The sequence below is a fragment of the Protopterus annectens genome, chromosome 15.part0, assembly GCF_019279795.1.
Source record: "Protopterus annectens isolate FY-2018-M chromosome 15.part0, PAN1.0, whole genome shotgun sequence".
In the NCBI taxonomy this organism is placed as follows: Eukaryota; Metazoa; Chordata; order Ceratodontiformes; family Protopteridae; genus Protopterus; species Protopterus annectens.
The window spans coordinates 282,098,882-282,119,661 of record NC_056749.1 but is presented as its reverse complement, the minus strand read 5'-3'; the positions used below and the strand labels follow the sequence as shown (position 1 = coordinate 282,119,661).

The following is a 20,780-nucleotide window of genomic DNA, read 5'->3' as shown; positions in this document are numbered from 1 at the left end:
ATCTTTTCCACAACAATCCCTTACAAAATTAAACTTTTCCCCAAATGACCCATTCATGGTCTGTTCAGGAATTGTATAATCACTCCCCTGACCACTAATATTTCCCTTAGAGGTGCCTTCTACAGCCTGTCCATGTATGCACAAACACTCCCCTGAACACAAAATGAAATATTTCTCCCCAAGATCCCATCTGCAGTCTGTCCATGTAAGCAACAGCATCCCCCTGCCCAATGAATGAAATATTTCCCACGATGATCCCTTCTGCACTCTGTCCAGCTGTGCACAGGCTCTGCCTGACCACCAAATAAATAATTTCTACAGCAATTTTGTCAATTTGCTGTCTGGCCATGTATGCACCAGCACTCCCCTGATCACAAAATAAATCATTTTGCCCAATGATCCCCTCAGCAGTCTGTCCAGGTATGCACAAGCTCTCCCCGACCACAAAATGAATCATTCTCCCAACAATCATCTTAGCAGTCTGTTTAGATATGCACAAGCACTCCCCCTCACCACCAACTGAATCATTTCCCTCAAAACTCCCATCTGCAGTTGGTCCATGTATGCATAAGCACTCCCCTGACCACCAGATGAAACATTTCCCTCAGCAATCCCTTCAGCAGTCTGTCCAGGTATATACAAGCACTCCCCTGATGACCAACATTGCCCTCCAACAATCCATTCTGCAGTCCATCCATATATGCATAAGCTCTCCCCTGACCACCAAATAAAACTTCGCCCAACGGTCCTTTTAGCAGAATGTCCAGGTATCCACAAGCACTCCGCTGACCATGAACTAAAAATTTCCTCTTAGCGAACCCTTCTTCAGCCAGTCCATGTACACACAAGCACTTGCCTGACCACCAAATGAAAGACTTCTCCCTATAATCCCATCTTCAGTCTGTCCATGTACACAAGCACTCCCACAACCACAAAATTAAACATATAACTCAATGATTCTTTTGCAGTTTTCCCAGTTTCTACAATCACTCCCTGGTCACCAAATTAAACATTTTCTAAATGATCCCTGCAGTCTCTCCAGGAAGTTACAAGAACTCCCCTGGCCACCAAATGAAACATTTTCTGCAAAGATCCCTTTAGCAATCCATCCATATACACAAAACCACTCCCCTGATCAACAAATGAAACATCCCCAGGAGTGTGCAAGCTCTCCCCTGACCAGCAAATAAATCATTTTCATAGAGATCCCTTCGACAGTCCATGTATGCATACCCAATCCACTGACCAACAAATGAATAATTTCCTCCCCAATGATCCATTCTGCAGTCCATCCATGTAATCACTGAATGAAATATCTCCCCAATGACCATTTCTGCAGTCTGTCCAGACATGCACAGGCACGGTCCTGACCAGCAAATAAACATTTCCCCAGTGATCCATTCCACAGTCTGTCCAGGTGTGTGCAAGCATTTCCCTGACCACCAACTGAAACATTTTTCCTAGCTATCCATTCTGCAGTCTGTTGAGGTACATGCATCAGCACTGCCCTAATCACAAAATAAGTCATGTCCCCTCAACTAACCTGTCAGCAGTCTGTCGAGGTATGTACAAGCTCTCCAATGACCACCAAAATTAATCATTTCCTCAAACAATCCTCTCTCCGGTCTGTCCAGGTATGCACAAGCTCTCCCCTAACCACCAAATGAATCATTTCCCCAATGATCCTCTCAGCATTCTCTCCAGGTATGCACAAGCTCTCCCCAATCAATGAATGAATCACTTCTCCACACTCCCTTGTCCACCAAATGAAACTTTTCCCCTCAACAATCCCTTGTGCAGTCTGTCCAGGTGTGCAGAAGCACTCCTCTGACCATCGAATTAAACATTTCCCTCAACAATCCCATCTGCAGTTTGTCGATAGTCTGCACAAGCACTCCCCTCACCACCAACTGAAACACTTCCTCAGTAAGAAGGATGAAATGGTTCATTTAGTGATCAGCTGTCCTCTGGCCAGGAAATTATACATTTTCCCCAATGATTTCTTATGAGCTTCAATCCAGGTATGCACAAGTACTCTCCTGTCCATAAACTGAAATATTTCCCTGAGCAATACCATCTGCAGTCTGCCCAGGTATGCACTAGTACTACCCTGACCACCAAATAAAACTTTTCCCCCCCAAGGATCCCTTACACACACTGTCCAAGTATGCAGAAGCACTGCCTGACCACCATCTGAAACACTTCCCACAATAATACCTTCTTCAGTCCATCGAGATATGCACCAACACTCCCCTCACCACCAATGAAACATTTCCCCTAACAACCCCTTCTGCAGTCTGTCAAGGTATGCACAAGCACTCCCCTGACAACCAAGTGAAACACTTCTCACAACAATCCCATCTGCAGACTGCTGAGTTTTGCAGAAGCACTCCCCTGACCACCAAATGAAACATTTCCCCCAAACAATCCTCTCAGCAATCTGTTCAGGTATGCATAAGCTCTCCCCCAGTTACCAAACTAAACATTTCCCCAACTATCTCTTCTGCAGACCATCCACGCACAAGTACTTCCCTGACCACCATATGAAATTTTTCCCCCAATGACTGCTTCTGCAGTCTGTCCATGTAGGCCCAAGTACTCCCTTGAGCACAGAATGAAACATTTCTCCCAATGACCCCTTCTGCAGTGTCCATTGTATACACAAGCATTCGCCACCCATTTTAAATTTATTTTGCTATGCCCTTTTTCGAGGTTAGTATACTGTGCCTCTGTCTAACAGTGACACAGAAGTGATACCCGGGGTAAACCTATGATCTCCCATCCACTCATCAAGATTCCTCTTGAAGAGAGTCAATGAGGGACTCTGCCTAACCTGGACTGGGATTTTATTCCAGAGTGAAGAGAGCCTCTAGGTTATGAATATGTCCCTCCAGCATGTCCTATTTATTTCAGTGCTGAGGTTCAAGTCTCTCGAGCGTGTAGCTCGATGGGATTTGGATTTTCTGAGGTGCAGCATGTCCATTAATTCCAGGTTGGACATGGCTTTATACGTCAGGCACAGATCGCCTCTGAACAGGCGGTATGCCACTGAGTAGAGCTGGAGTTTCTTTAACCGGGCAGCATATGGCAGCTGTTTGAGCCCTTTGATCCTCTTGGTGAGGTACTTTTGGGGTCTTTCCAGTTGCTGCAGGTGTCTGGTAAGGTACATCCCAAAAGGGGCATTGTACTCAATTATGGGCCTGATGAGGGATGAGTAAAGAGGCACAATGACGTCCCTGATCTAGATGTGAATCCCTTCATGATTAGGTGGGCTATATAAAATGTTTTTCTAACCACTTTGGCCACGTGGTTGTCAAATGAGAGATTGCTATCAACTTGGGTCCCCAGGTCCCTAATTACTTCTTCTGTACTTAATGGATGACCACCTATGTGGTAATTTGTGGGCACTTTGTTTTTGCCAAAGGGGATGACTATACACTTTTTGGCATTTAGCTTGAGGCCATGGCTCTGGCACCAGTTGTCTGTTTCTATGAGGCCCTTTTGGAGGATGCTTGTGTCAGCTGGAGAGTCGATTATGGCGCCCAGTTTGCAGTCATCTGCGAACTTGGTCAGCCACAGTCCTTCCGTGTTGGCCTGTACCTCAGAGAAATATATACCGAACAAGAGAGGTCCCAGGACTGAGCCTTGTGGGACACCACTTGTAACTGGTTTGGAGTCTGACATGGCTCCAGCAATTCTAACCATGTGGGTTCTGTCCTTGAGCCAGTTTGCAATCCATCTAATGACATAGGGGTTTATATTTAAGCTGGTGAGCTTATCTATAATGCCCGAGAGGGTATTGTATCGAAGGCTTTTGCGAGGTCCAGGTAGGCTGTGTGGACCACCTTCCCCTCGTCAATGGCCTTGGTGACTGTTTCAAAGAAATCAACCAGGTTTAAGAGGCAGGATCTGCCCTTAAAGCCGAACTGGGTAGGATCCAGTGTTTGTAGGTCCCCAATATCTTTATTTATGAGGTTCATGATGATCCTTTCCATAGCTTTGCAGACCAAGCTAGTCAGGCTTATGGGGCGATAGTTTCCAGGATCCGTTGAGGCACCACCTTTATGGAGAGGGACCACTGTTGCTGTACGCCACTCTTTGGGCACATATCCTGTAGTAAGGCTGAGATTGAACAGTAGTTTTATGTTTGGGTTTAGCTCTTCTTGGAGTTCATGTAGGACGCAGCCCAGGACACTATCTGGTCCCATTGATGCTGTATTGTTTGCTTTGGAGAGGGCGGCTCTTACCTGAGCATCTGAAGTGTCAGGGGGGAGGCTCTTACCTGAGCATCTGAGATGTCAGGGGGGCAGCACTCTGCTGGATAGATATTTGCCCTTTTGGTGGGGGGGGGGTTGCGCTGAACCTGTCAGCTAGGATGTTGGCAATGTCTGTGGGTTCGGTGTATTTTTTGTCATTTTGGACTAATTCTGAGCATATCTGGGAATTACCACCCAGGTTCCTAACATAACTAAAGAAAGCCTTGTGATTATCCTTAGTGTCCTGTGCAATTTTTCTCTCGAAGCTGGCCTTAGACAATTTTATGTGTGCCCGTAGTTTTTGCTAATACTGATCAGTGATGCCTTCCCTTTTTGGGATTTTGCTCTATCATTTAGTAGCTTCCTCCTTCTATTGTATAGTTTGTTTATGGCTGGGGTCCACCAGACAGGACGTCTGCCTTTGGAGGATTGGGTCTTGGTTTTATTTGGGATCGCATGATCCATGCATTCCTGAAGGTGTTCATAGAATGCGTTTATAAAGGATTCTGCGGTCTGGGCCGTATTTTCCACAGGCCCGTTGGCTTTGAAGGATTCCACCTCAGTTTTGAGTGTGAAATTTGCTTTAGAGAAGTTTTTCACTGTGGTTTTCTGGGCAGGGGGTGGGGTCGGGATGTGAATATCCAGTGAGATTAGTTTATGGTCTGATCTTACCAGTGAGGGATACACTTCTAGTCTGCAGCATAGGGTCCTCATGTTGGTGATGATCAGGTCCAGTATATTTTCCCCTCTTGTGGGAGTGGTAACAAGTTGTTCCATAGCATTTGAGTTTATAAATTCTAGGAACCTTTGGGCTAGGGTGTTGGAGCTAGAGTAATGCTCCCAATCTATGTTTGGGTAGTTGAAGTCGCCCAATATAATGGTGTTTGGAGAGACCTTCATATTTTCCAGTGTTCTCAGGAAGGCCGATTGGGGTTCCTGGGTTTGGGAGGGTGGTCTGTAGCAGGCTATAAACTGGAAGGCAGTTTTACCCACTGTTAGTTGCACATGGATAGTCTCTGATGCTTCGTGCTTTGCCACCAACCTAGAGGTGTGGGTATCTTTGATGAATATTGATACTCCCCCCTCCTTTTGTGGTTCGGTCCAAGTTTTGGGGCCGAAAAGCATGGTATGAGGTATAACCTGGTAGTGCTGGGGTGCTCTCGGGAGCCCTGAACCAGGTTTCTGTTACTGCACAGATATCGATGTTCTCCATGCTAAGGAGAGTTTCGAGTGCGTGCATCTTGAGGTTTAGACTTCTGGCGTTGAGTAGCATTACTCAGTTTCTTATCCCTTGTGATACCTATGGAGGTGGGTTTGTCTTTTGAGCCTTGCCTAAAAAAGGCACTATGGGGGTAGCAAGAACCTTTGCCAATATCCAAAGCCCAGGGTGACAGGTGCAAGCCATCCCTAGCGAAGCATCGTGGCTTGTCGAGCATATCATCCCAAGCTGACAGGCATTGGATCCCCTTTGAATGACACCAGTACTTAAGCCAATTGTTGAAATTGATCATCTTGTCTTCATATTGTGGCATCATTCTTGGTGAGGGTAAGATGCTACTCAAGGTCAGGGTCATACCGGCCTGGGCTATATGCTCAGAGAGCTCCTTTATGTCTCTTTTCATGTAGTCCAGGGAGGTACGTCTCAGGTCATTCACACCAGCATGGACAATGACCGAGTCATATTTGTACTTGCCTTGGAGTGACCCGAGTGCTTGTGTTATGTGGCGGATCCTAGTGCCAGACAGGCTGCTCACCGTGACCCTCTCCTTGTTCAGCCTGGTGAGCGGGACGTCAGTGTGAATGATGATAGAGTCACCTATTACAAGTGTATCAGGTGTGTTGTTTAGTCTTAAGGGCTGTGACTGTTTGGCACACTGGCTTCGTGAGATATGTGTTGCACGTGTTTTGTTTTGGGGTAGCGGCTGCTTGGGTGTCTGCTTTGGAGGTCTCTGCTGCTTCGGCAGATCTTTATTTAGAGCCTCCGAGTATGTTTTTGTGTGATTATGTGTTTGGTTTGCTGTCGTGGTAGGTCTATGTGAGACTTAAATTGTACTGAGTGTGGTTTCCTTCTCCTCCTGATTGCTTATGCCAGTACTGAGTTGAGATAGCTTAGCCTCCAGTTTGGCTATATGGTTGCATCTCTCACATGTGTTGGAATTTGTTGGGAGGAGGAGAGGGTTGTCTGTGTACATGAGGCAGTTGTAACATTGCCTCAAGATTCCCAGATTCACCAGCTGGACCGGAGAGGAGATTGACAACTGACCTTTGGACATGCTAGAATAATATTGTGAATTCCTTAATAATTGAAAACCAGGGCCAGTGGGGAGTGAGGGTGCAGTGCTTTTAATTTTTAGTGCTGACTTATATAATTGCTTTAGTGAGCAAGTGCCAGGTAACTTAAGTGCAATGTGTTACATGTAACTTAAATGCAAAAATGACAAACGGTAACTTTCTTTCAAGTGAAACAAGGAAAGTACAGTAAGCAATGCAGATATCACTAGTGATCCACAGAAGCACTGAGAAGCTGCGTATTAGGTGGAATTAGCATTCCAGGGAAATAACAAGCAAACAAACAACAAGCATATAAACAAAGCTAGATTCAGCAGGCCTGGATCTAGTCTATGCTACAGCAAACAAGGTGTACCAATTTCAGTAAGATACAGTTCAAATATTCAGGCACTATAAACCTTTAACCAGAAATTCCCAGCTCAGAAGGGCAGAGTCCAGCCTCTTCTCCCACAAGAGTGCAGACCACAAACCTTCTTAATGCAAAATAACTGTCCTGAAGCCCAAGTGCTTAAACCAGAACTAATACACTTTAAGAATAACAGACACTGGGCTCTCAATCAGCAGTTCCCAACTTAGAAGGATGAAAGCTACCTGTCCTGCCACCAGAGTGCATGCCACAAACCTTCCTAATGTAAAACAACTGGTCTGAAGCCCAAGTGCTTAATCCAAAAGACTTAGAATGACAGCTACACTTTAATCAAGTTACTACCAAGCAGTAATAAATACAATTGAATCACCCAGCAATCCCTTCTGCAGTCTGTCCAGGTATACACAAGTAGCCCCCTGACCACAAATTAAACCTTTACCCCAGCAATGTCTTCTGCAATCTTTTCAGGTGTGCACGAGCACTCTGCTGACCACCAACTGAAACTATTTCCCCCCCAACGTTCCTCTCAGCAGTCTGTCCAGGTATACACAAGCTCTCCTCTAGCCACCAAATAAATCCATTTCCCCCAACATTCCTCTCAGTAGCCTGTCCAGGTATGCCCAAGCTCTTCCCTGACAACCAACTGAAACATTTCCCACACAGATCTCTTCTGCAGTCTGTCAAGGTATGCACAAGTACTGCCCTGCCCACTAAGTGAAACATTTCCCTCAACAATCCCATCTGCAGTTGGTTCATACATGCACAAGCAATACCCTGGCCAACAAAACAATGTCTTACAACGTCCCCTTCTTCCAGATATGTACATGTACAGGTTTGCACAATCTCTCCCCCCTGACCACCAAATAACTTCCACAGCGATCACTTCTGCAGTCCATCCATGCATGCACAAGCACCCCCCCTTGACAATCATATGAAACATTTCTTCCAATGACTGCTTCTGCAGTCTGTCCATGTAGGCCCACAGACCCCCCCCCCCGACCACGGAATGAAACATTTCCCCCGATGACCCCTTCTGTGATATGTCTGTTGTATGCACAAGTACTCCCCTGACCAACAAATAAAACATTTCACCCAGTGATGACTTCTGCAGTCTGTTCAGGTGTGCACAAGCTCTTCCCATATCATCAAATTAATCATTTTCCCCAACAATCCATTCAGCAGTCTGTCCAGGTATACATAACCTCTCCCCTTACCACCAAAAGAAACCTTTCCCCCTGACTACAAAATGAATTATTTCCCCAATGATCATCTCAGCAGACTGTCCAGGTACACACAAGCCCTCCCTTGATCACCAAATGAATTATTCCCAAAACAATCCTCTAAGCAGTCTGTCTGGGTAAGTACAAGCACTCCCCTGACCACCAAGTGAAATACTTCCCACAGTGAGAAGGGATTGCTGGGTGAAATGTTTCATTTGGTGGTCAGCTCTCCTTTGACCATCAAATTAAACATTTTCCCAATAATCTATTCTGTATTCCCATCCAGGTTATGTACAAGCATTCCCCTGGCCACCAAATGAAACATCTACCTCAGAGATCCTGTCTGCAATCTGTCCATTTATGCACAAGCACTCTCCTGACCACCAACTAAAACATTTCCCCCCCAAAAAGCACTCCCCTGGCCACCCAGTGAAATGTTTCTCCCAACAATCCCATCGGCAGTCTGTCCAGGTATGCACAAGCACTCCCCTGGCCATCCAGTGAAATGTTTCCCCCAACAATCCCATCTGCAGTTTGTCCAGGTATGCACAAGCACTCCCCTAACCACCCAATGAAACATCCCCCACAATGCTCCCCTCAGCAATCTGTCCAGGTATGCACAAGCTCTCTGCTGACCACTAAGTGAAAATTTTCCTCAGCAATCCCTTTTGCAGTACGTCCATGTATGCACTTACACTCCCCTTACCATCAAATGAAACATTTCCCACAATGACCCCTTTTGCAGTCTGTCCATGTACACACAATCACTCTAACCACCAAATGAAACATTTCCGCAGTGACCTCTTCTGTGGAATATACATGTATATACAAGCACTCCCCAACCATCAAATGAAATAATTCCCCCAATGATCCCTTCTGCAATCTGTCCAGGTGTGCACAAACACTACCCTGACCACCAAATTAAATATTTACCCCTACATGTTAATAAATTCCAAATGGGAATTAAATAATGTATACAGGGAGGACATGATGTAATGAAGTAGACAGTAGGTTATACTACAAGTTACATATATTTGTACATCATTGCTGCAAAATAACTACAAAATCTATACTCCAGGGATTACCAAACAGCAAGCCATTAAGCCCAAATACATCACATGCGCACCCATACATGGGCACAAAGCATTTCATAATATTAGAAAATTAATCAAACTGTACCCTGTAAATTTACACTACCTTAAATAAATTAACCTTCAGTCTTAAGTGTGTCCCTTTGAAGTGCTCCGAGACTTGCAGCACCTTCAAAGGTAGTTACTGAACTCGCTTTCCATGGGACTATTGAGCAGCCTAGCTGAAATTCATTCATTTAACATTTGTTTACTGGGAAAGTCCGACTTGGAATAAAGCCAATTTTCAGCAGCGGCCTGGGAAGAAACACTCTAGATGCATGTCTTTCTAACGTGGGAGGAAACTGGAGTATCCAGAGAAAACCCACATAAATGCAGGGAGGACATGCAGATTCCACATAGAAGGCATCCCAGCCTAGAATCGAACCGGAGAACCTCTTGTGAGGTGACAATGCCACTGCTGCACCACTACATTACCAGTTGTCCTCAAGTACTTAAGGGATATGATCAAGGTGACACAATAGACAAATGAGGTCTATGGTAATTAAACTATGTACACCAAGAACTTCTGCTCATAAGCCTGCAGCCCTCTGTGCCAACTGTTAAAAACATACAACAAATACTCTGAGCATAAGAGTGGTCATACAGCTTTCAACCTTTTACCTGCAGACTCTGGAACAAATCTAGAAACAACCATGGACAATCAGAGACACTGTTTATTTAAAATGCGAGTACTGTTAAGTTGAGAAGCAGACAGACTAACTGAATGGCTTAACATGTATTTCTAAATTAAAATGAATATATAGCTCTACTTAACGTCATTATACATTAAATGTGATCCACCACCTTTTCTCCCACAGCTGATAGCTAGAGAAGTAATTAAGCATGACACAGGGTAATTTTAAGCAAAAACCTAAGAGGGTTGAGAACTATAGGCTGTTATGCCATCAAATATTAGAGAATAACAGATCCCTAAAATAAAACTGAATACCGAAAGTAAGATTTTAGTAAAATGCCTCTCCGTTTCCAACTAAACTGGTCTAACTCCTCTATATAGAACCTGCCTCTGTGCTTGCTCTAATTATTTTTCTATTTCCTACTTTTTACTTTCTTTCTTTTAAATTATCTAGCTGCTAGCGCCTTACCTTAATCAAAAAGATCGTCTCAAGCACGTATGAAAGCAGGCTAAATCAGAAAATTCGATTCTGTTTTGAATCAACAGCTACAACTCTGCTTGGTTTCACTTTTAAATTTATAAACTCGTCCCTCACTCTGTAAGAAAGCCAACAGCCCAATTAGACTTTGCATTATCTAATATAATAGTCTGTTATCCATTGTAGGCCACACCTTGGTCTGACCTTTAAATATCTAGCAAACATTGTTTAGGTCTGTAGTTCACGCTTTGTTATATCATACAGTTATTTTCAACAGTATGCTTTCAGCTTCTTGTAAATCAGCCACTTTCTCAACAGTACACTGATAATAAATAACTATAGCGGATGCAGAAAACAGTGAGGTCAGGCACAGTTCTGTTTTGCAATTTCCCCTCCTCTAAATAAGTGTCACAGTAGCAGCTGCTCATTCAACAGTATGCTTCCAGTTTCTTGTAAATCAGCCATTTTCTCAACAGTAAACTGATAATAAAAAACTGTAGCAGATGCAGAAAACAGTGTGGTTATCTGTTAATCAGCATTTACACAAATGTTGTTATGTCTTTCGGCCTTTCCCGGTTAAGGGTCGCCACAGCAGAACTCCGGTCCGCTAATGATTGGCAATAGACTTTTACGTGCTGAGTTGCCGGCCCTGACTGACAACCTTCAATGAAGGCACGCCCATTCACGCAAGTCTCCACACAGAAGATGCTCTAGCTGAGAATCGAACCGGACAAGGTCTTACTGAGAGGCAACAACGCTACCGAAGCAACACCACCGCAAATACAGAGAATAATATCCTGAATCCTCTTGGTATGGTCTTCAATAATAGAGGGCACATAACGTACACCTGCGTAAAAAACAGGATGCAGCACTTTGTATGTGATTTGAGAAAAGTAAAACCTAAATAGATCCAGAAGTAAATAAAGCCTTACCTTGTGCCCCATGTTCTTTGCTGATTGTTATGTGGTTAACCAATAAAATGTCTATTTTAATGCACCCCCCCCCCCCCTCCATGCAGCAGACCTATACAGATGATCATAAAGTACATTTAGAAGGAACAAAATGGTACAGAGAATATAAATAATTTGTTAATGAGTAAGTGAACTGTTTATCACAGACTCCTTTCACAGAGGGAAAGGTAGTTTGGGAAGTTTGCAGTAGGTAACTGGTCAGCATATTTCTGAGAGAAAACCAGAGTAAATCCATGCACACACTCATTTCAGTAACTTTCTTTTAGCGGAGACTAGTCTGTCTGCAAAACCCTACCTTAAGCGTGCCATATTTTCAAAGGGGGTTTATCTTAGTAGCTTAATTTTATTTGTGAATTCTGCCTTCGTGCACAAGAACCATAGCACACTGACCAAACAGAGAGGAGTAATAAGGCGAAGAGATTGTCAGAAACTTTTAAGCAGAGTTACACAATTAAATGTCTACAATAAAAACAGCACACAGTATTAAAATAGATCAATATTTATACTATTTCTAACAATGAACTAAAGTACCATTATAGGCAGAAAAACTAAATGGACAGAAAAATATAAAGAACAAGTTAAAAACAAGCAATTCATTGAGAATGCAAAAATGTTCTATTGGGAACTGGAGAGATAACAACACTAGTAGCACCACACAAACTAGAAGAAATCAAAACAAAAAATATGTAGTATAAGAAAAAAGATGCTGTTAAACATAGTACAGATTGAGAATAGATAAAACAGGTGACTGAAACAGTAAGGAATGCTAAAAAAGAGGCTATAAAATAATGAAGTAACAACCAGTAAAACTGAAACATAAAATGAAGTAAGACTCCTAAACAAAACCCCAGGTCCAAATATTTTACCCATTTTCTGGCTAAAGGTTGGTTTAGCCCTGAATAAAAATAAAGTTATATGCATATCCCTAACAGATAGCAGTATTATTAACCACTGAAAGCACTATCCACCTCCTCAAAAGTGAATCTGAAGGCCATCTTTCAGGACAATGATGAGGAATGTAGCCACCCTTATTTGTTCTCTAATAGAAAGGAGCCTGCTTGAGTTGGGGTATGGCCTGAATCAAGCTTTTTTTTTTTTTTTTTTTGAACTGGAGTAAGCCCTTCTTAGTTTTAAGTACACACTGTCTCAGCAAAAGTTATTTGAAGTATTCCATAGTTTATGCATTTGTTTTCTGATGAAAGGTAGCGTTCTGCATTGTGGTGATTGAAGGTTGTGAGCTGAGTACAGATCCTATCTGTTCATTTTTAAAATAATTTGTTACAGTGACTGGGGCTGGGAATAGTAGTGAATAATAGAAAATGAAAACAGAGTATTGTGGCCATTATTTCAGTGATGGGAAGGAGAAGGTAGTCTGTGAATGAAAAACTGCTGGCGAAATGGTATTGCTTTGTCTTGGTGTGGGAGTGAGATAAGTTTTACACTTCATAACCTTCAGAAAGTGCATATTAGTTGAAAATCTTGTTATCCTAGTAGCTTTGTAAGTATATACCAGCACGATTTAAACTCTGTCTCTAATGTTGCCCCATTCTCCCCCCATTTTTTTTTGTCTTTGTGTCTGCTGAGCTAAGAGGTTAAGCTTAGCTATGTTCACCTTCATCACAAGCTGCAATCAGTGGTACAGAGAAGGTATTAACCTTTTGGGTGGCAGTTGGCTGTATGTCAAAATAGAAGGAATTTATACTTGCGCTGTTGAATGATCAGTGACATATGGCATGCCAGGGGCAGAGGGTGCAGTGTATCTTCCTGTGAGCAACAACTTAAAATACATGATTACTGTCTTCCATTTTCATTACATTCAAACAAGCAACATGAATTCAGAAAGTAGCAGTCGGGGGGAGGGGGTGTTTTATATGGAACAACTTTCTGTCAAGCTGGTGACTTAGGGGCAAAGAATGTATGTGTGTGTGTGTGTGTGTGTGTGTGTGTGTGTGTGTGTGTGTGTGTGTGTGTGTGTGTGTGTGTGTGTGTGTGTGTGTGTGTGTGTGTGTGTGTGTGTGTGTGTGTGTGTGTGTGTGTGTGTGTGTGTGTGTGTGTGTGTGTGTGTGTGTGTTTGTTTGTGTGTGTGTGTTTGTTTGTGTGTCTGTCAGTTTATGTGTCTGGATGCATGTGCTGCTCAGTGCTGTTCTTTTTCTCTTCACTTTATGAGCTCTGGCTTGACTCTTAATGGGCTCTAAGAGTCAAATCAGACTTTTGGCGCTGCTCATCTCCATATGAACCATCCATTTTCAAGTGATAAGAAAGTAGACAGAAAAATAAAATATATACAGTAACTGTGCAGAATCTGCATGTTCTCCCTGTGGTCAAGTGAGCTTTAAAAGGCATGCAGGTAGGTGCACACGCGCGTATGTGTGTGTGTGTGTGTGTGTGTGTGTGTGTTTGTGTGTTTGTGTGTGTGTGTGTGTGTGTGTGTGTGTGTGTGTGTGTGTGTGTGTGTGTGTGTGTGTGTGTGTGTGTGTGTGTGAAGTTTGGGCTCTGGGCTGGCAACTCGACACCGTACAAATTCCACTGCCAATCAATCTCTGGATCAGTGATCTGCTGTGGCAACCCCTAATGGGAGAAGCTGAAAGCCATTGCATACTGATAACTCAGTATGAACATAGAAACATTCAGTCATCATTTCTCTTCCTAAAGTTCCCCCAACCAAGACGTTTAAGGGCTTTCAACCCATCGCCATATTTTGATATCTAGCCAAAATATTTGAAAAAATCCTTTACAAGCAATTACTCAAACACATTAATAGTTATGGCCACCTGTCTAATAAAAAACATGGTTTTAGAAATGATTTCAATACTATTATTCCTAATATCTTAATAATGTTCATACATTCTACTTTTTAACTTTCTCTCTGATTTCCCTACATAGAATGAGTCACATTTATTACAGATAGCCAAATAAACTATCGTATTTGTTTCACAAAATGTTTTATTTACTTACTATCAAGCCATCCCTGCTTTTAAGGTACACTGTGTCTGTTTTATTAAGCCATGCACATTTGGAAAAACGTCCACATTTAAAGGGGTATTTTGGTGTGTTTGTATTTGTTTTTGGGTGAGTGGAGTGAACATTGAAAACTTTGTTGCACCAGGAGGAGTTATGGGCTTCTAGGTGCTTTGGTTTTGTTTGAGTTTGTTTTTATTGTTGAAGCACTGTAGCCCAGTTTGTTTGCTGTTTGGTTGCATTTCCTTGGACTATGGAGGAAGCCTCAACCTTGGGTGATGCTGGTGCTGCCAGAGGCAGAGATTCAAAGCAAATCGATAAGCTGATTGGCCAGTTGTCAAAGCTGATCGAGCTGCTCACTCCCATTAGCCAGATGACGTCAGAACCATCATCATGTGTGCCTGGCAATAAGGAACAGTTTCAAAGAGGAGAATATGGCGCAAGGTGAGCAAAAACACCAACCGGAAGGCAGTTTAATGGAAATAGTAGTTGTAATGGATCCAGAACTGTTTGCAAAGGCTTTCCAGCTGTTTTTGATGAGAATGAAGTGGAGTTGGGCAGTAATGGAGCACAGAACAATAGTCTGAAGCACATGGACAGTACTGATTGTAATACAAGCTACAATATTGACTTTAAAACCTTGCTGTTTACTAAATACAGGTTTAATGATAGAGAACCTGTAAATATAAGTGTAGAGCAGGATGTTAATATTACTTATGCATATAATTTAAATGTTTTGGATGATTTGCTGTTTAAATACAAGAATTTAGAGATGGAAAATGCTTATTTAACTGAATGTTTAAAGCTAAAATTGTACCAAAGGGATTAAGAATTTTTAAGTATCCAAATAAAGTTAAAAAGGGGACAGATTTCCATAAAGAATTAGTACAAATATTTGATAATTGTGGCTTTGAAATTCTCAAGGCCATTATTAGAGAAAATGAAAGGGAGAGGGAAGTGATGTATGGGAAATTAGATGAAGTTAACCATAAGATTATGAATGACTTACTGTTTACAGTGGATAAAGAGAAAACAAGAATTTTGACATATTAAGGAATACAGAGGTTAAAATTAAGAATGCCTATGTGAGGAAAAGTAAGAAAATTGATAGGGACAAGAAAGAATACAGTAACAAGACACATTACCCTAAAACTAAAGAGTTTAATAGAATTAAGGACAGTAGGTTTGGTTATGGTAAAGAACATGACCAAGGGACAAGTTATAATGTAGAAAATAACAAAAGTAATGAACATACGTATGACTTGCAAAACCCTTTAGAGTTCCTCCCTTTAAAAAGGTTAGAAAGGATAAGAAACTGCCCATGAATACATTACAATTACAATAGGGGGGGGGCTGGAGATTTCCCCATTGGAACTGACAGAACCCCTAGCAGTCAACAACATTATAGAGCAAGATGGTAGTGTATATAGTTGTGAAGGGTTTAACATTTATAATTATAGTAGTAAAGAAATAAATGAGGCATATTTCAATTTACTGTCAAAAGGTTTTAAGTTTATTCCTAAGAACAAAGCAAACATTAGTAAAGTGCCTATTGACTTAAAATTATTTCTGAGAAAGAAAAATTTGGAACTCTTTTTTGGTCAGGAATTGAATCTAAAAATGGATATGGAACTAAAAAGGAGAAGTACTTTTAACCCACCCTTACACCCCCAGTTAAACAATTTTGAGGCCTTGATTGAAAAGGAATTAAGGACTGAAATTAACAAACATAGGATAGATTTTAATCTATCTAGAGAAGAAAATATATTACTTAAGGAATTAAGTCAAGACAAAACAGTAAGGGTTGTGATGCCAGATAAGGGTGGGGGTGCTATTATCATGGATAATTTAATTTATGAGGCAAAGATGATGGAAATTTTAGAAGACACCTCAAAATATAGAAGAGTTTCCATAAATGAAATTAATATAGCAAATAAAGTAGAATTAGCATTGAATGATTTACTGTTAGAAGGTACAATTGATGTGAATACCTATAATTATTTGCAGGTTGACAATCCCATTACCTCCACCATATTTGGAATCCCAAAAGTCCACAAAAATGTTCAAAATCCACCATTGAGACCAATTGTTGTGTCTGAGGGGTCAACAACTGCCCCTTTGGCCAAGTTTTTAGATACTAAACTAAAGAAAATAGCTATGAGTGGACAAGGAGTAGTTAAGGACTCATGGGATTTATTAAGAAATATTAAAGGGAGTATGTATGAGGAAGGGATGATTTTTATTACTATGGACATAGTGGACCTATTCACTTCTATCTCACATATAGAAGGAATTAAATGGTTCGAAGATGTACTAGTGAAGTATGGTAAATTTAGTAGCAAAGGGTTTTATTTGATTTTAATGCTAATGGAAATTGTGTTAAAAAATTATTTTATCCATTATGAAGGTGAATTCTTCCAGCAACAGCAAGGTGTAGCAATAGGGGCTAGATGTGCCCCCATTTATGCAAATAGTATTTTGTCATTCTGGGAAGAAAAATTCATCCTAGGTTCCAGGTATACTACTTGTTGGAAGTTATACAATAGATACCTGGACAATATGTGTTTTTATGGGTAGATACTAAGGAAAGATTTTTAGAATTTATTAAATATTTATTAGATTCCAGTGAATTTTTAAGATTTACATACAAAATTGATAGAAACAAGCTTGAATACTTAGACATTTCTGTTACTAAACAGATGGGTAGCTTCAGTTCGAAAGTATATAGAAAGGAGACATTCTCCAACTCCTACTTAGCACTTGATAGTCCACACCCCTTTTATCAGAAGAAAGGAATAATTACGGGACAATACTTAAGGGGGAGTAGGATGACATCAAGTGACGTGGATTTTGAGAATGAATGTAGAAATATTTGACATGTTTTATGAAAGAAGCTACCCTATGGATCTGATTAAGAATGTTGAGCATGTCATTAGGGTAATTTTGAAGAAAGAGTGGGCCAGGTTTTGTGCCACATCAGACTTGGGGATTATTTTCAATAAACCATTTAAAAAGGGAAGGAGTGTTAAAAATATTCTGGAGCATAATATAAATGATGTTATATCTTGCAAAAATGATAAAGTTGGTATCTTTAAATGTGGACATTGTTCCCAATGTGCATGGATTAATAAAACAGACACAGTGTACCTTAAAAGCAGGTATAGATTGATAGTAAGTAAATGTTTTGCTAATTGTGAAACAAATGGGATAGTTTATTTGGCTACCTGTAATAAATGTGACTCATTCTATGTAGGGAAATCAGAGAGAAAGTTAAAAAGTAGAATGTATGGACATTATTACGATATTAAGAATAGTTGTAAAAATAATGCCCTGTATAGGCACACTGAACACTGTCAAGAAGCTAAGTTTTTCTTTTTTGTCTTGGAAGTGGTACTTAAGGACATTAGGGGTGGCTCGTGGGAAGCCCGATTTGTGTATAAAGAACTTTACTGGCAACTATATTTGGAAGCCACCAAGTTCCCTGGGCTTAATGATTCAGTTTCCCTGAAACCTGTTTTAAAATTAAGCAGTGGCCGCTGGTGACTTCAAATTAAAGGGAGGCTGCAGGAGACAGCTGAATGGGTGTGGCCAATGGGAGGGGTGTGGCCAACTATAAATGGGTGGAGCTATGCTCAAAAACATAACAACTGGAACTTTAATTAAATACGCTGCCCTGGGTGCCAAACCATCATTACAAGAGTCCAATCAAGACAAAATGAAGTGTAGAAGAAAAAAATATTTCAATGCATTGGCTACATGACAGCTTACTTAATATCTAGATGGAAACAAAAAGGTTGTGAGGCATGAAAAAATAAATTACTTTTTAAATACATTACTGGAATACTAGTCAAAATCAAGTATAAAAAACAAGCTTCTCCTTGCACTGCAGTTCTAATTATAACTTATATTCAGCTTTATAAAAGTACCAAGTAACACACTGAAAGTAGAAATCTCTGTGATACCCCCACTTGTAAAAATGTTTCTTATCCAAAAAAGACCTGCTGCCTGACAACAACTATCTACTTGTTTCATGGGGAAAACATGATCAAAGTAAAAAATGAACCACAAACAAGAAACAAGCTCAAGATAAATTGCTTAAAGGGTTACTGCACAGGTTGTGGACCACACATGATAGATTGGCATTTTCTTAAGTTTACGGGTATAGCCTGCAAAGATGACTGCAAATCTCCAACAAATGTAATGAGCTTCCGAAAATACTGTAATCCTGTCCTTTATTACAAATACTGTCATATGCATTTCAATACCCAAAGTGTGTACATTATCTAGTTATGTAAATATTCTCTGAATGGCAACAACAAAATGACTTTCAGTGTTGGTAATTATTTAATGGTATGCTTATTAACGGTTACTTGCATCTTATAATCTCAGACAAGCTTACCCGATGGTCATTAAAGCATTGCTACTTAAACACAAAGCAACAGGGCACTGCGACAGCATGCATTTTCTGAATAATAAGAAGCATAAATCAACAGTATGAAAATATGACAGAAAACCAGAACATTCTGCAAAATCAAGGAGAGATGAAAAGCCACTGTCGTACTTGTGTCTACCTTGGATGGGGAAATACTCTGCACACTTACACTGCATAACTGCTCCTTGCCTTGCTTGGACACATCCAGAGTCATACCTGGGGGAGTGGGGTGCAACAAGTATGTCACAATTTGAAATGTCTCTGGCTGATGGTGATGGCTCTGACACTCATACCTCTCAACCTCAGAGCAAGAAATCTGGACAAAGCCATACATAAAGTGAGACACAGGCCCAAAAATAAGGATTTGTAAATATTGCTCTTATAAACTTAGAAAGATAATAGAACAGTAGTAGGTCTTGCATTAGTATGAATTTTCTGAAGGGTATGAAATCTGAAACTCAAATGTCTGCCATTATTTTCTAATTTCAGTCTTTAATGATTTGCCACTAATTTGGCAGAAAACCACAATTTTATGAAAAACAGACCAAAAATGTGATGCAAAAATATAAAATTGCCACATAATACAGCTGGGAACCTGTACTGTTAACTTGAGCAGCTGACAAAATAAGAGCATCTACATGCATTTCTGAAATAAAAGTAATCTATAACTCTGATCATTACAGTTATTTGTAAATGTAAACCCTCCACGTTTTCTTCCAAAATTGCCATTTTGCGGAGGGATTTTTAGGGGGAGAGCAACAATTTGAGCCAACATTGGGGACAGTTGAGAGGTTTGGATATTCCTAATTCTATAAAGTGATTTATTTGCATGTACCTCTCAACCTCTTAATGCAGGAAATCTGGACAAGACCAAATAAATATATTGGGGGAACATACAAACAGTACTAAAAAATTGCTGTTGTATAAACTTGACAGTTGATGGAATAACAGATCTTGCTTTAGCATGAATTTTTCTGAAGGTTATAATGTCTGAAACTCAATTTCTGTCATTATTTAGTAACTTCATTCCTAAATGATTTGCCAGAAAACCACAAATTTTATGAGGAACTAACCAAAAATAAGAAGCAAAAATCTATTAATTCTGCAAAAATCTGGACAGTTGAGAGGTATAGTTCAGCCGGGGCTGTCTGAGTTTGCTGCCCCCCCCCCCACAAAATCATGGTCGAATGGAGCCCCCCCCCACAGCCATTCCAATGTCCCATTCCTTGGTTATTTCGCCCCATTTACCATAAACACTGTAATGTGCATACTGCTTTACTCCTGCGATGATTTGGATTTCATTTGAAAGTTTTATTTTGCATTTTACAGCACAAACCCTAATAGATATCTGCTAAACAAAGCAATGCAGTCTCACAATGAAAATAGACTTAGCATTAAAACTTCTCTGCCCTTGAAACTCACATTCATTGAAACAGCATTGAAACCCACATTCAAAGAAAATACATTTTGCCGGTGGCAGATAAAGATTAACTTTGGGCTGTTTTCAAATCATAGGCCCCTTGAACACGAAACATACACATATTCTCCTTGTCAATAAGGAGAAATTAATCATAGGCACTAAACAGCCTATAATTGCAAAGTACCTTGCAAAGGTAAGGGAAAACAGCTCTTAAACTTTACAAAAAAGCACCTAAACAGGCATGTTCAAGGGTCAGCTTCAGGTGATTTCTCCTGTCCACCTGGTGAATCTGGGCATACTGGGGCAATGCGGCAACTGCCTCATGTACACAGACAATCCTCTCCTCCTACCACCCAATACTACAACCTGCGAGAGATGCACTTACATAGCCAACCTGGAAGCATAGCTCTCTCCGGCCAAGATTGTGCTAGACAGTCAAGAGGAGAAGGTTAACACCTGCATTACACCTCAAGCAACTCATAGCCCTTCAAAACCCACACCATCAACATCCACACATAGCAACACTAAACCCACATATGCGGAGGCCCTTAACATTAACCTGCCCAAGCAACAAGGACCTCCAAAGCCGAAACGCAAACAAACACCAGTCAAAACCAAAGTGACA

General features: G+C 40.9%; 1 protein-coding gene across 2 annotated transcripts in view; it reads right to left on the bottom strand.

Annotated features, from left to right (window-relative positions):
* The window catches only part of LOC122789648 (lysozyme g-like), a 296,078-nt gene that overhangs the window by 207,710 nt on the left and 67,588 nt on the right, over positions 1-20,780 (bottom strand). The window contains exons 1-2 of one of the 2 annotated variants that reach the window (XM_044057058.1): positions 10,579-10,841; positions 10,366-10,492 (exon numbers count right to left, since the gene is read on the bottom strand). The exons of the other annotated variant lie outside the window; for it this stretch is intronic. The gene's annotated coding sequence lies outside the window, so the exon portion shown is untranslated. Of the gene's footprint in view, positions 1-10,365; positions 10,493-10,578; positions 10,842-20,780 lie in introns of those variants that run through there. 2 annotated transcript variants of the gene reach the window in all.